Source organism: Hyla sarda, chromosome 2 (genome assembly GCF_029499605.1).
Source record: "Hyla sarda isolate aHylSar1 chromosome 2, aHylSar1.hap1, whole genome shotgun sequence".
Taxonomy (NCBI): Eukaryota; Metazoa; Chordata; class Amphibia; order Anura; family Hylidae; genus Hyla; species Hyla sarda.
The window spans coordinates 511816545-511831365 of NC_079190.1; the positions used below are offsets into that span (position 1 = coordinate 511816545).

Consider the following 14821-nt stretch of genomic DNA (forward strand, 5'->3'; position numbering starts at 1 on the left):
TCATGTCTGGAGGAAACCAGGCACTGCCCATCACCTGCCCAATACCATCCCTACAGTGATCATGGTGGGGGCAGCATCATGTCTAGAGGAAACCAGGCACTGCCCATCACCTGCCCAATACCATCCCTACAGTGATCATGGTGGGGGCAGCATCATGTCTAGAGGAAACCAGGCACTGCCCATCACCTGCCCAATACCATCCCTACAGTGATCATGGTGGGGGCAGCATCATGTCTGGAGGAAACCAGGCACTGCCCATCACCTGCCCAATACCATCCCTACAGTGATCATGGTGGGGGCAGCATCATGTCTGGGGGAAACCAGGCACTGCCCATCACCTGCCCAATACCATCCCTACAGTGATCATGGTGGGAACAGCATCATGTCTGGGGAGACCAGGCACTGCCCATCACCTCCCCAATACCATCCCTATAGTGATCATGGTGGGGGCAGCATCATGTCTGGGGGAAACCAGGCACTGCCCATCACCTGCCCAATACCATCCCTACAGTGATCATGGTGGGGGCAGCATCATGTCTGGAGGAAACCAGGCACTGCCCATCACCTGCCCAATACCATCCCTACAGTGATCATAGTGGGAGCAGCATCATGTCTGGAGGAAACCAGGCACTGCCCATCACCTGCCCAATACCATCCCTACAGTGATCATGGTGGGGGCAGCATCATGTCTGGGGGAAACCAGGCACTGCCCATCACCTGCCCAATACCATCCCTACAGTGATGATGGTGGGGGCAGCATCATGTCTGGGGAGACCAGGCACTGCCCATCACCTCCCCAATACCATCCCTATAGTGATCATGGTGGGGGCAGCATCATGTCTGGGGGAAACCAGGCACTGCCCATCACCTGCCCAATACATCCCTACAGTGATCATGGTGGGAACAGCATCATGTCTGGGGAGACCAGGCACTGCCCATCACCTCCCCAATACCATCCCTATAGTGATCATGGTGGGGGCAGCATCATGTCTGGGGGAAACCAGGCACTGCCCATCACCTGCCCAATACCATCCCTACAGTGATCATGGTGGGGGCAGCATCATGTCTGGGGGAAACCAGGCACTGCCCTTCACCTGCCCAATACCATCCCTACAGTGGTCATGGTGGGGGCAGCATCGTGTCTGGGGGAAACCAGGTACTGCCCATCACCTGCCCAATACCATCTCTATAATGATCATGGTGGGGGCAGCATCATGTCTGGAGGAAACCAGGCACTGCCCATCACCTGCCCAATACCATCCCTACAGTGATCATGGTGGGGGCAGCATCATGTCTAGAGGAAACCAGGCACTGCCCATCACCTGCCCAATACCATCCCTACAGTGATCATGGTGGGGGCAGCATCATGTCTGGGGGAAACCAGGTACTGCCCATCACCTGCCCAATACCATCCCTACAGTGATCATGGTGGGGGCAGCATCATGTCTGGAGGAAACCAAGCACTTCCATCCAGCTGCTGGCTGTCCAGGAATGCTGGGCGTTATAGTTTTTCAATGGCTGGTGGCACCCTGGTTGGGAAACGCTTCTCTTTGCCCTATATTATGTTATATTTATAAAGCCTATTTGTCTGTACTTCTTAGAACCGCTTCTAGGTATCAGGATCCCCCATTATGGGTTAGGTTCGCCACCATCTGTAACATTTGCGGTGTCCTCCAGCGCTCATTCTCATTCCTGTATATCGCATATCTCACATTCCTCTTTACACTTCCTATTAACCTCTCCTCACATAATGTGTATTGATGGAGTTCCACGCCGTACATTCGCACAGTAGGGTAATGGTGAGAAGTGGCACATTAATGAACGATAATTGTCGCTGTAATAATCTGCTCCTCGTCGACTTCACGTTATACATCAACTATATTTATATCAGGAGGGAACTTTCCATACGCTAACACTTCATCCCGTTACTCCTAATATCCCTGTTTTACTCTATTTTTCACTGCAGTTTGTCGCCGTACGTTCAAGCCTTTCCCACCTGGATTGTTGGGGTGCATTGTGGAATAGCCGAGGGGTTTCTGAGCAAATTTGCACAAATCTCCTCTTTATTCGCAGTGCGTCATTTTCTGCTGCAGAAAGATTTGTTGCAGATTTTCCCCATTAATTTAAAGGGGTACTCCACTGCCCCAGCATACGGAATATTTTGTTCCGAATGCTGGCTGCAGGGGGCATGGTTGCGTGCGGTGTGGCATGCCCCCTCAATGCAAGTCTATGGGAGAGGGCGTGGCAGCCACCACACCCCCTCTCAGACTTGCATTGATGGGGTGTGGTGTGATGTCATGAGGGGCGTGGTCGTGACATCACGGCCCCCGCACCCAGCATTCGGAAAACAATGTTCCGAACGCTGGGGCAGTGGAGAACCCCTTTAATAGGGAGGGGAGTCAAGATCGCCAAATAATTGTTGCAGATCCAGATAAAAATATGCACCTTACTGATTCGCTGTTACTACCGCGGAAATGCTTCCCTGTCCGTCTCACGACAAAACCTGTTTGTTCCAGAAACATAGTTTTTGTGTCAATTCAAGCTTTTATATTTGTATTAGGATCCATATATTTGCAGGACCTTTGACATCTCAAAATAGAACCCTATACATTAAATTAGTTCCCGAAATCCAGGTTTTTGTTGGTGATGCAAAAAAAAAACCTACCTCTACAGCCATTTGCAAAAAAAAATAAAATTAGGTTGGTGCATAAAACCTCGTTTTATGACACAACAAATGCCCCAACACCAGTGTATACATTCCACAGATCCATATACCTAATGGAGGTCATTTTGGTCTTTATTCGGGATGTATGCATTTTGGGTCTGCTGGATGGAATAGTGTGGACCTCCTGGGCTAGAGCCCTGCGCGGGACTGTTATTTTAACCCCACTAGCACGCGCTCCCAGTGAATTTCTAACCATCACCACCCGCTCCCGTAGGGTGTTTGTTCCGCTCCTGCCCACTTCCGCATCATGTGTGTCCAATCCCGCCTGCTCCTGTTAACAGGTGACCCTAGTGTCTGTATGTGTATGTATAGACCCAGTGCGATCAATCCCTCAGTGCTACTACCCCCAGACTCTGTTCCATGATGGGGGTAATATTACAAGCACTAATGTAGACTCCTGCATCTGGGGGAACTACTAGTCCCATCATGGAAAGGAGTCTGTTCCATGATGGGAGTAGTAGTAGTCCTACAACACTGCAGGAGTCTGCCTATTTCGCCTTTTCTGAGCATGCTCAGAAGTAATAACAGATAGTATAAACCGGGGGCAAACGGATGACATTAAATGTTCATCTGTTTGCCATAGACTTCAGTGTTAAATTTAAAAGACCCGATTCTCATCCGTTATTTTTGATGGGCAAAAAAATTCTGCATTCAGCGTCTTTTGGCCGTCAAAAATAAATTGCAAACGAAACTGATGCAAACAGGCGATAGAGGACTGTAAAAAAAATCCCATTGAGATCAATGGGATCCTTTTACAGCCGTTTGCAACCCATTTGCAAAAGTAGTAAACAGATTGCAGAATGGGGATTTTTTTAACGGGAGGCAGGCGGCCGTGTGAACGAGCCCTAACATGCAGACGCCCGACATACATGTTGGGTGACTTCCCCTGGTGGGTGCTTCTAACCACACTGCATATCACAGCACAGGAAAGGGATACATATACACACATAAACTTATGTTTGGTGATCTGAAAAAAGCAGCAAAAACACAAATATTTTTCACCTCCAAGATGCTGTTTTTTTGTGTTCTTTCCAAAAGTAGTATGTATTAATATAGGTCAGTATTTACCAACCTTTTTCGGGTCGGGGCACACCTCGAAAAAAAATAATTCCGCAGGGCACCGCTACCGAGGTTGACGAGCAAAAAAAAAAAGGGAAAATGGTAAAAAACGCAATGCACTATATCTATTTATCAGTGGGTATGTAGTTTAAAGTGCTGCTTTATACAGCAACTCACCAATGACATCTTCTCTAATTTGCAATGTTGCCTTCTCTTCTCCATCTGGTCCGGGCCATCATCACGATTTCTTCCACACACAATTCTTCACCGTTAAACCTGCATAACAAATCTATTAGGCGCCAAACTTTTTTTTACATGGGTGACAAGGTGTGTAGAAGAGTGGACATGGGTGACAGAGGGATGTAGAGGGGTGGACATGGGTGAGAAAGGGGTTTAGAGGGGTGTAGAGGAGTGTACAGAGGGGTGTAGAAGAGTGTACATGGGTGACAGGGGTGTAGAGGAGTGTACATGGGTGACAGGGGTGTAGAGGAGCGTACAGAGGGGTGTAGAGGAGCGTACATGGGTGACGGGTGTAGAGGATCGAACAGAGAGGTGTAGAGGAGTGGACAGAGGGGTGTAGAGGAGCGAACATGGGTGACAGGGGGTGTAGGAGTGGAGAGAGGGGTGTAGAGGAGTGTACATGGGTGACGGGTGTGGAGGAGTGTACAGAGGGGTGTAGAGGAGCGTACATGGGTGACAGGGGTGTAGAGAAGCGGACATGGGTAACAGGGGTGTAGAGGAGTGGACAGAGGGGTGTAGAGGAGTGTACATGGGTGACAGGGGTGTAGAGGAGTGGACAGAGGTGCAGAGGAGCGGACAGAGGGGTGTAGAGGAGCGGACAGAGGGGTGTAGAGGAGCGTACATGAGTGACGGGTGTAGAGGAGCGTACATGGGTGACTGGTGTAGAGGAGTGTACAGAGGGGTGTAGAGAAGCTTACATGGGTGACAGGGGTGTAGAGGAATGGACAGAGGGGTGTAGAGGAGTGGACAGAGGGGTATAGAGGAGCGTACATGGGTGACAGGGGTGTAGAGGAGTGGACAGAGGTGACGGCTGTAGAGGAGCGGACAGAGGGGTGTAGAGGAGCATACATGGGTGACAGGGGCGTAGAGGAGTGTACAGAGGGGTGTAGAGGAGCGTACATGGGTGACAGGGTTGTAGAGGAGTGGACAGAGGGGTGTAGAGGAGCGTACATGGGGGACGGGTGTAGAGGAGCGTACATGGGTGACAGGTGTGTAGAGGAGTGGACAGAGGGGTGTAGAGGAGCGTACATGGGTGACGGGTGTGTAGAGGAGTGGACAGTGGGGTGTAGAGGAGTGGACAGAGGGGTATAGAGGAGTATACATGGGTGACAGGTGTGTAGAGGAGTGGACAGAGGGGTGACAAAGGGGTTTAGAGGGGTGTAGAGGAGTGTACAGAGGGGTGTAGAAGAGTGTACATGGGTGACAAGGGTGTAGAGGAGTGTACAGGGGTGTAGAGGAGTGTACATGGGTGACAGGTGTAGAGGAGCGTACAGAGGGGTGTAGAGGAGCGTACATGGGTGACAGGGGTGTAGAGGAGTGGACAGAGGGGTGAAGAGGAGCAGACAGAGGGGTGTAGAGGAGCGTACATGGGTGACTGGGATGTAGAGGATCGAACAGAGGGGTGTAGAGGAGCGTACATGGGTGACAGGGGTGTAGGAGTGGACAGAGGGGTGTAGAGGAGTGTACATGGGTGACGGGTGTAGAGGAGTGTACAGAGGGGTGTAGAGGAGCGTACATGGGTGACGGGTGTAGAGAAGCGGACATGGGTAATGGGTGTAGAGGAGTGGACAGAGGGGTGTAGAGGAGTGTACATGGGTGACAGGGGTGTAGAGGAGTGGACAGGGGTGCAGAGGAGCGGACAGAGGGGTGCAGAGGAGCGTACATGAGTGACGGGTGTAGAGGAGCGTACATGGGTGACGGGTGTAGAGGAGTGTACAGAGGGGTGTAGAGAAGCGTACATGGGTGACAGGGGTGTAGAGGAGTGGACAGAGGGGTGTAGATGAGTGGACAGAGGGGTATAGAGGAGCGTACATGGGTGACGGGTGTAGAGGAGTGGACAGAGGTGACGGCTGTAGAGGAGCGGACAGAGGGGTGTAGAGGAGCATACATGGGTGACAGGGGCGTAGAGGAGTGTACAGAGGGGTGTAGAGGAGCGTACATGGGTGACAGGGTTGTAGAGGAGTGGACAGAGGGGTGTAGAGGAGCGTACATGGGTGACAAAGGGGTGTAGAGGAGTGGACAGAGGGGTGTAGAGGAGTGTACATGGGTGACAGGGGTGTAGAGGAGCGTACATGGGTGACAGGTGTGTAGAGGAGTGGACAGAGGGGTGTAGAGGAGCGTACATGGGTGACGGGTGTGTAGAGGAGTGGACAGATGGGTGTAGAGGAGTGGACAGAGGGGTATAGAGGAGCATACATGGGTGACAGGTGTGTAGAGGAGTGGACAGAGGGGTGTAGAGAAGCGAACATTGGTGACGGGTGTAGAGGAGTGGACAGAGGGGTGTAGAGGAGCGTACATGGGTGACGGGTGTAGAGGAGTGGACAGAGGGGTGTAGAGGAGTGTACATGGGTCGACAGGAGGGTGGATGGGGGTGACAGGGATGACAGGAGGGTAGACTGGGGTGACAGGAGGGTGGATGGGGGTGGGTGGACATGGGTGGCGGGGGGTGAACATGGGTGACAGGAGGGGTGGACGGGAGTGAAAGGGATGACAGGAGGGTGAACATGGGTGACAGGAGGGTGAACATGGGTGACAGGAGGGGGGTGGACATGGGTTACGGGAGAGGGTGAACATGGGTAACAGGAGGGTGGACAGGGGTGTGAACATGGGTGACAGGAGGGTGGACAGGGTGGACGGGAGTGAAAGGGATGACAGGAGGGGGAACGGTGACGGGGGTGGTGAACATGGGTGACGGGGGTGGTGAACATGGGTGACGGGGGTGGTGAACATGGGTGACGAGGGTGGTGAACATGGGTGACGGGGGTGGTGAACATGGGTGACGGGGGTGGTGAACATGGGTGACGGGGGTGGTGAACTTGGGTGACAGGAAGGGTGGATGAGGGTTAACATGGGTGACAGGAGGGTGGACGGGAGTGAAAGGGATGACAAGAGGGGGTGAACATGGGTGACAGGTGGGGGTGAACATGGGTGACAGGAGGGGGTGAACATGGGTGACAGGGGGGTGGACGGGAGTGAAAGGGATGACAGGAGGGTGAACATGGGTGTGAACAGGGGTCACAGGAGGGTGGACAGGGGTGACAGGAGGGTGGACAGGGATGACGGGGGTGGTGAACATGGGTGACAGGAGGGTGGACTAAGGTGACAAGAGGGTGGACAGGGGTGACGGGGGGGTTGACAGGGGTGACGGGGGGGTGGACTAGAGTGAAAGGGATGACAGGAGGGGGAACATGGGTGACAGGAGGCTGAACAGGGGTGACAGGAGGCTGAACAGGGGTGACAGGAGGGTGGACGGGGGGGTGGACAGGGGTGACGGGGGTGGTGAACATGGGTGACAGGAGGGTGGACGGAAGTGAAAAGGATGACAGAAGGGTGAACATGGGTGACAGGAGGGTGGATGAGGGTGAACATGGGTGACAGGAGGGTGGACAGGGGGGGTGGACATGGGTGACAGGAGGGTGGACGGGAGTGAAAGGGATGACAGGAGGGGGTGAACATGGGTGACAGGGGGGGTGAACATGGGTGACGGGGGGTGGACGGGAGTGAAAGGGATGACAGGAGGGTGAACATGGGTGAAAGGAGGGTGGACAGGGATGTGAACATGGGTGACAGGAGGGTGGACAGGGGTGACAGGAGGGGTGGACATGGGTGACGGGGGGTGGATATGGGTGACAGGGGGGGGTGGACATGGGTGACAGGAGGGTGGACGGGAGTGAAAGGGATGACAGGAGGGGGTGAACATGGTTGACAGGGGGGGTGAACATGGGTGACAGGGGGGGTGGACGGGAGTGAAAGGGATGACAGAAGGGTGAACATGGGTGTGAACAGGGGTGAGAGGAGGGTGGACAGGGGTGACAGGAGGGTGGACAGGGGGGGTGGATATGGATGACGGGGGGTGGTGAACATGGGTGACAGGAGGGTGAACATGGGTGACAGGAGGGTGGACGGGAGTGAAAGAGATGACAGGAGGGTGAACATGGGTGAAAGGAGGGTGGACAGGGATGTGAACATGGGTGACAGGAGGGTGGACAGGGGTGACAGGAGGGGTGGACATGGGTGATGGGGGGTGGACATGGTTGACAAGGGGGGGGGCAGCCTGGGTGACAAGGGGGGGGGGCAAACTGGGTGACGGGGGGGCGGACTGGGTGACAGGGGGGATGGACATGGGTGACAGGGGGGGCAGACTGGGTGACAGGGGGGGCGGACTGGGTGACGGGGGGGCGGACATGGGTGACGGGGGGGGTATAGGGTGGACCCGGGTGATTGGGGGGGGGAGGGTTGGACAGGGTTGAGAAGGGGTAACAGAGGGGTGGAAAGGGTACAGTACCTTAAGCAAGCCGGCCCGCGCAGCTTGCAGGTCCACGGCAGGCACGGGAGTCCGGCGCAGGTGAAGATCGTTTTTTGCTCCTTGCCTTTAAAAAATCATAACTCTTTCAATTTTGCACCTAAAAATCCATATGATGGCTTATTTTTTGCGCCACCAATTCTACTTTGTAATGACGTCAGTCATTTTGCCCAAAAATCGACGGTGAAACAGGAAAAAAATCATTGTGCGACAAAATTGAAAAAAAAACGCTGTTTTGTAATTTTTGGGGGCTTCCGTTTCTACGTAGTACATTTTTCGGTAAAAATGACACCTGATATGTATTCTGTAGGTCCATATGATTAAAATGATCCCCTACTTATATAGGTTTAATTTTGTCGGACTTCTGGAAAAAATCATAACTACATGCAGGAAAATTAATACGTTTAAAATTGTCATCTTCCGACCCCTATAACTTTTTTTATTTTTCCGTGTATGGGGCGGGATGAGGGCTCATTTTTTGCGCCGTGATCTGAAGTTTTTAACGGTACCATTTTTGCATTGATAGGACTTATTGATCGCTTTTTATTTATTTTTAAATGATATAAAAAGTGACCAAAAATGCACTATTTTGACTTTGGAATTTTTTTGCGCGCACGCCATTGACCGAGCGGTTTAATTAATGATATATTTTTATAATTCAGACATTTCCGCACGCGGCGATACCATATATGTTTATTTTTATTTTTATTTATACTGTGTTTTTTTTTTTATTGGAAAAGGGGGGTGATTCAAACTTTTAATAGGGGAGGAGTTAAATGATCTTTATTCACTTTTTTTTTTTTCACTTTTTTTTTGCAGTGTTATAGGTCCCATAGGGACCTATAACACTGCACACACTGATCTTCTATGTTGATCACTGGTTTCTCATAAGAAACCAGTGATCAACGATTCTGCCGCATGACTGCTCATGCCTGGATCTCAGGCACTGAGCAGTCATTCGGCGATCGGACAGCGAGGAGGCAGCTCAGGACAGCTGTTCGGGATGCCGCGATTAGCCGCGGCTATCCCGAACAGCCCGACTGAGCTAGCCGGGAACTTTCACTTTTAGCCGCGCGGCTCAGCTCTGAGCGCGCGGCTAAAGGGTTAATAGCGCGCGGCGCCGTGATCGGTGCTGCGCGCTATTAGAGGCGGGTCCCGGCTTCACTATGACGCCGGGCCCGCCGTGATGTGACGCGGGGTTACTGTGTAACCCCGCGTTATATCAGAAGAGCAGGACCAAGGACGTACCGGTACGTCCTTGGTCCTTAAGGGGTTAAAAAAAAATCACAGCAAAATCCCGCAGCACCACGGCCAGTGGCGAACAGCACACACGTGTGCCGCGGCACCGCGGTTGGGAATCACTGGTATAGGTCCTACAGTGGGGATCAAAAGTTTGGGCACCCCAGGTAAAAATTTGTATTAATGTGCATAAAGAAACCAAGGAAAGATGGAAAAATCTCCAAAAGGCATCAAATTACAGATTAGACATTCTTATAATATGTCAACAAAAGTTAGATTTTATTTCCATCATTTACACTTTCAAAATAACAGAAACAAAAAAATGGCATCTGCAAAAGTTTGGGCACCCTGCAGAGTTAATATCTTGTACTGCCCCCTTTGGCAAGTATCACAGCTTGTAAACGCTTTTTGTAGCCAGCCAAGAGTCTTACAATTCTTGTTTGAGGTATCTTTGCCCATTCTTCCTTACAAAAGTCTTCCAGTTCTTTGAGATTTCTGGGCTGTCTGTCACGCATTGCTCTTTTAAGGTCTATCCAAAGATTTTCAATTATGTTGAGGTCAGGAGATTGTGAGGGCCATGGCAAAACCTTCAGTTTACGCCTCTTGATGTAATCCTCCGTGGATTTCGAGGTGTTTAGGATCATTATCCATTTGTAGAAGCCATCCTCTCTTTAACTTCAGCTTTTTCTCAGATGGCATCAAGTTAGCATCCAAAATTTGCTGAAATTTTATTTACTCAATTTTTCCATCTACTCGTAAGATGTTCTATGTGCCACTGGCTGCAATACAACCCCAAAGCATGATTGATCCACCCCCATGCTTAACAGTTGGACAGAGGTTCTTTTCATTAAATTCTGTTCCCCTTCTTCTCCAAACGTACCTTTGCTCATTCCGGCCAAAAAGTTCAATTTTAACCTCATCGGTCCACAGAACTTGTTTCCAAAATGCATCAGGCTTGTCTATATGTTCATTTTCAGAGTTCATACGTTGATTTTTGTGGTGAGGACGTAGAAGAGGTTTTCTTCTGCTGACTCTTCCATGAAGACCATATTTGTACAAGTATCTCTTTATAGTGGAATAGTGTACCACAACTCCAGTGTCTGTCAGATCTTTCTGGAGGGATTGTCCAGTCAAACGTGGGTTTTGAATTGTTTTTCTCACAATCCTGCAAGCTGTTCTGTCTGATATTTTTCTTGGTCTTCCAGATCTTGCTTTAACTTCCACTGTTCCTGATGACTGCCATTTCTTAATTACATTCCAAACAGAGGATATTGACATCTGAAAACGTTTTGCTATCTTCTTATAGCCTTCTCCAGCTTTGTGAGCGTCAACTATTTTCAGTTTCAAATTTCTAGTCAACTGCTTAGAAGAACCCATGGTGCTGATTGTTGGGGCAAGGTCAGATGAGTCTGGGCATTTAAAACCTTTGAGATTGACATCACCTGGTCTTCCCAGATGATGATTGAGAACAATCCATGACACTGGCAGGTCTCAGCTTTGCAAAGGGGGCAGTGCATGCTATAAATTCTGCAGGGTGCCCAAACTTTTGCAGATGCCATTTTTTTTGTTTTTGAAAGTGTAAATGATGGAAATAAAATCAAATTTTTGATTACATATTATAAGAATATCTAATCTGTAATTTGATGCCTTTTGGAGATTTTCCATCTTTCCTTGACTTCTTTATGCACATTAATACAAATTTTTACCTGAGGTGCCCAAACTTTTGATCCCCACTGTAGGTATATTGAAGAGTTGGGGGGAAAGGTGTGCCAATATCTGTACACACATGGCCTTTTTGTCTGGCATTTTTTTCCACCTATAAAAGTATATGATCGGAAAAACACCACAAAAATGCCATAACCAGAGCATGCTGTAATGCTTTCCCATTGAAATCAATGGGACTCTTCAGCAGCGGAACTTCGAAGCAGAATATTTCCACAGAATCCAGCTTGGAAATTCTGCCATGTGAACATAGCCTAAGGGTACGTTCACACGAGCGGACCCACAGCGTATTTTACACTGCGGATCTGCCACTGAAGGACTGCTGCATGGTGTCTTTACATGTGCCTGCTCGGAGCGGCAATACACCGCTACAAGCAGACACACTGAAGCGATGTGCAAGTCGCTGCGCATGCGCGGTGTACTCGCACACATTGCAGCCGCTCCACCTGCTCCATGAGCTAGGCTGAGAGCTCCCGGGATGTGCGAGTATACTGTGCATGCGCACTGCGACTCGCACATCGCAGTGTGTCTGCTCGTGGCGTCGTATTCCTGCTCCGAGCAGGCAAATGTAAAGCCACCATGCAGAAGTCCTTCAGCAGCGGATCTGCAGTGTAAAATACTCTGTGGGTCTGCTCGTGTGAACGTACCCTAAAAGTCTGGACAAAAAAACAGTGGGGACATAGACTAATTTACCCAAAGAACTGATATTTTTTAGGCATAACAGGATGGCACTGTCACATCATTTGAGGTCTATAATAAACTTGAGAACTTACAGACGTTTTATCATTGAACTCAAGCAATTCATTGGTTTAAAAAATGGCTTAAAATGGATTTTTTCAGATGGTTTACCTGTCAAAAAATGTGGCAAAATACTGCATGCGCACCCACTGTAGCTAATTGTGTTTGGTCCGAAAATAATTGCACAGAAATCTGAAAATAATTGCAGTAATTGGATCTTTATTCGTTCTATAATAGTTCAAAAAAACTAAACACCATTTCGCTAAATTGCTTTGTCACTGATTTTGGTACATTGTTTCCAAAAATTAGTCAGATTATAAGACAAACTGATTGTAAATGCCATGTATAGCGTCTGTACATAGAAGCCCCCGCAGGCGTGCGCACGCGTATACAGGTCCCACATACATTCATATTAAATTTGCTTGGCTTTTGCCACCCATTGTAGCCGGCCCAGATCTATGAACACACCGGAGCCATTTTGGCAGAGCCGGAGAGATGTGAGGAGGTTGCACAATGCAGGCTTTTCACGGCTCCCCGCGTGTGAGTGTCTGCAGAGGTTTGGGAGGATCAGATATAAAATGGATCACATGTTGTTGTCTTTCAGCTACATTTTTATTTTTTCACTTTTATCAGCCTCCACTCTCCTCAGCACCATTTGGACCTTTTCAGTTCATGTCCCCATAAGCTTTGACCCGAAGTCCTACCAAGCTCATGCCAGAAATTTTATTGCTGTAACTAAATGTATACGTGTGTGCAAAGAAGTGGGGAATGCACTGCTTGTCTCTGGCTTGGTGGGAGTTAACTTCTGAGCTAAAGTGGAATGGCAACAACGCAGATAAAGACAAACCACAGTATAGTCCCCGGTAGTGCTAGGATATAGATACAGCATAGCCTTAGAACATGATAAGCAACAGAAAGACAATAAGACAATAGAAAATACCTGCATTCACCGCAAGGCAAAGGACTTGAAGCTCCTACATGGAACACGCCGGAGGACTGGGACTGCAGCAATGCGTGGATGCTCAGAGGCAATCACCGGTAATTTCGTGCATGGTGCGCTTCATCCGGCCTTGGCTGGATGAAGCACACCTTGCGCGAAATTACCAGTGCAAGGCAAGGGACTTGAAGCTCCTACATGGAACACGCCGGAAGACCGGGACTGCAGCAATGCGTAGATACTCATAGGCAATCACCAGTAATTTCATGCAAGGTGCGTTTCATTCGGCCTCGGCCGGATGAAGCACACCTTGCGCGAAATTACCGGTGCAAGGCAAGGGACTTGAAGCGAAATTGCCGGAGCAATGCAAGGGACTTGAAGCTCCTACATGGAACACGGTGGAGGACCGGGACTGCAGCATTGCGTGGATGCTCGGAGGCAATCACCGGTAATTTCGTGCAAGGTGCGCTTCATTCGGCCTCAGCCGGATGAAGCACACCTTGCGCGAAATTACCGGTGCAAGGCAAGGGACTTGAAGCTCCTACATGGAACACGCCGGAAGACCGGGACTGCAGCAATGCCTAGATACTCAGAGGCAATCACCAGTAATTTCATGCAAGGTGCGTTTCATTCGGCCTCGGCCGGATGAAGCACACCTTGCGCAAAATTACCGGTGCAAGGCAAGGGACTTGAAGCGAAATTGCCGGAGCAATGCAAGGGACTTGAAGCTCCTACATGGAACACGGTGGAGGACCGGGACTGCAGCATTGCGTGGATGCTCGGAGGCAATCACCGGTAATTTCGTGCAAGGTGCGCTTCATTCGGCCTCGGCCGGATGAAGCACACCTTGCGCGAAATTACCGGTGCAAGGCAAGGGACTTGAAGCTCCTACATGGAACACGCCGGAGGACCGGGACTGCAGCAATGCGTAGATACTCAGAGGCAATCACCAGTAATTTTGTGCAAGGTGCGTTTCATTCGGCCTCGGCCGGATGAAGCACACCTTGCACGAAATTACCGGTGCAAGGCAAGGGACTTGAAGCGAAATTACCTGAGCAAGACAAGGGACTTGAAGCTCCTATATGGAACACGCTGGAGGACCGGGACTGCAGCAATGCGTGGATGTCAGAGGCAATCACTGGTAATTTTGCGCAAGGTGCGCTTCATCCGGCCTCGAGGCCGGATGAAGCGCACCTTGCACGAAATTACCGGTGATTGCCTCTGAGCATCCACGCATTGCTGCAGTCCCAGTCCTCTGGCGTGTTCCATGTAGGAGCTTCAAGTCCCTTGTCTTGCGGTGAGTGCAGGTATTTTCTATTGTCTTCAGTGCTTATTAGTAACTAAATATATGTTTTTATTGCTACACTTTAATATATATTTATATTTTTTTTGATTGGTGACATTTTGTTATATTTTTAAATGTAGCTAAAAAATAAGTTTAGCATTTAGTGAAAATTGAGATGTATACATTTGAGAATTTGCAGCAAGCTCTATGAGGGAGGAAATTCACCGTAATTCTCACCGACCCTCCTTGAACCGCTCTCCATCCAAAGCAGAGGAGGTCTGTTGTGTTTCTTCATGGGAAAAGCGTACAAGCACCGTAGGGCAACCAATGTTCTGCTGTTATTGTAATAAAATGTGCCCCTCAATTTGTACCTCCTCCTGTTTCTTCCACAAGACATTTAAATCGTACTTGTCATATCAAAGAAAAAAAATAATACTTCTATTTATTATCCACAAGGTCATGCAGATGCTTTTGGTCTTGTTTGTGTCAAGCTTCTGTATTTGGCTCACAAATCCCTCTGTTCTGCTGCTCACTCATTCTGACATCCACTGTTCAGAAGGGGCATGTCCGAGG

The 14821-nt window shown here is 49.7% G+C and overlaps 1 protein-coding gene across 7 annotated transcripts in view; it reads left to right on the forward strand.

Annotated features, from left to right (window-relative positions):
- The window catches only part of ZBTB20 (zinc finger and BTB domain containing 20), a 980340-nt gene that overhangs the window by 21826 nt on the left and 943693 nt on the right, over positions 1 to 14821 (forward strand). The gene's annotated exons all lie outside the window — the stretch shown is intronic.